We start from the raw sequence: 1,416 nt of genomic DNA, 5'->3' as shown, positions 1-1,416 counted from the left end.
CTTAAATATATTACAATAAATATTATTATTTATTTAAAGTTATTTTAAACAACAACACGTATACAATCAAAGGAAAAAGTTTAAATAATAATTAACTGTGACAAATTTACAAGCACACATACACACATATACATATACAAATAGAAAATTTGTATTCATAGAGAAAAAAGGAAGGTGAAAAATTTGAAAAAATTCTCTTCTTAAAAAAATCTTCTTTTTTTCTTAGTAAATTGTAAGTTTTATCTCAATTATATTTTTTTAAATAATTTTAAATAGCTTTCTAGAAGGATAAAGGACTTTCGATTGCCTTCTCCTTGATCGATAATGAATGTTCTCTATAATCAGCGTTATGATGCTTATAATAAAGCCACCGCAAAGAATCGCCAAAATTGGAATGACGTTAAATAAATAAACCGGCTTGAAAATCTTGTTTTCAGCCAATTGCGATGAATATGTCTCCCTCAGACGCATTATCATACCATTGTCCAAAAATTTCTGCAAACTTATAAACGCAATATTTTCATGACAAAAGGAAAGGTTAAAAAGGATTTTGCAATAGATATACCCACTGATAATTTATCACGCCTGTATATGGATTATTCTTGGAGAGCATGATTACTAAATTGGTTATCCTCTCAGTAGTAATGCTCGATAATTTACAAGGTATCTCTTTTTCTATGCTTTTCTTTTGAGCACTCATTACCATAAAGGCAACATTTCTCTCGTTGCATACCTGAACAAGTAATAGATTAAATACAAAATTTTTTAAACGTGCTGAAGTAATCATAATATTAATTAGGAGATGAAAGTAATTTATGAAAATAAAAGATGACGATTATATTGTTAAAATCAGGGAAGAGAAGAAATTCGTAAAGAAGTTACAGTTACTTTTTGGATAACTTTATTAGTAACTACGTTATTTTTTTTATAACTGTAACGATAACTTAGTTACATTTTTTTGGTAACGAATTTTTACAATTACTTTTATCATTACTTAACACATGATTGGATACGATCTCAATTAGACACAAACCACTCATAGAGCTTGAAATTAGAAAACTATAAAGCATTGCTGTGATCAGTTGTCGTCGACTTTTAAAAAAGTAACGGAAAAGTTACTTTTTCAAGTAACTGTAACTAGTTACTTTTAAAAAGTAACTTTCCTAGTTAAAATTAATTTGTATTCTATTCGTCTTAATGTCTTGCGTAAAAACATAAATTGTTAATACATACTTGCATGAAACCTTCTATTAGGGTTCTCGGCAATTCCGATTCGTCCTTCATTAATTTCATCAGTTTTATATAGAAAGGATTTATTTCGTATTGCGCCTGAAACTAAAAAATAATAAAAAAATGTCGTAAAAATATTTTGTACATTATAATTCATCGCTTTATACACACACACACACACACCAC

Source organism: Atta colombica, unplaced genomic scaffold, assembly GCF_001594045.1.
Source record: "Atta colombica isolate Treedump-2 unplaced genomic scaffold, Acol1.0 scaffold401, whole genome shotgun sequence".
Lineage (NCBI taxonomy): Eukaryota > Metazoa > Arthropoda > Insecta > Hymenoptera > Formicidae > Atta > Atta colombica.
Note: the sequence above shows the minus strand (reverse complement) of the source record.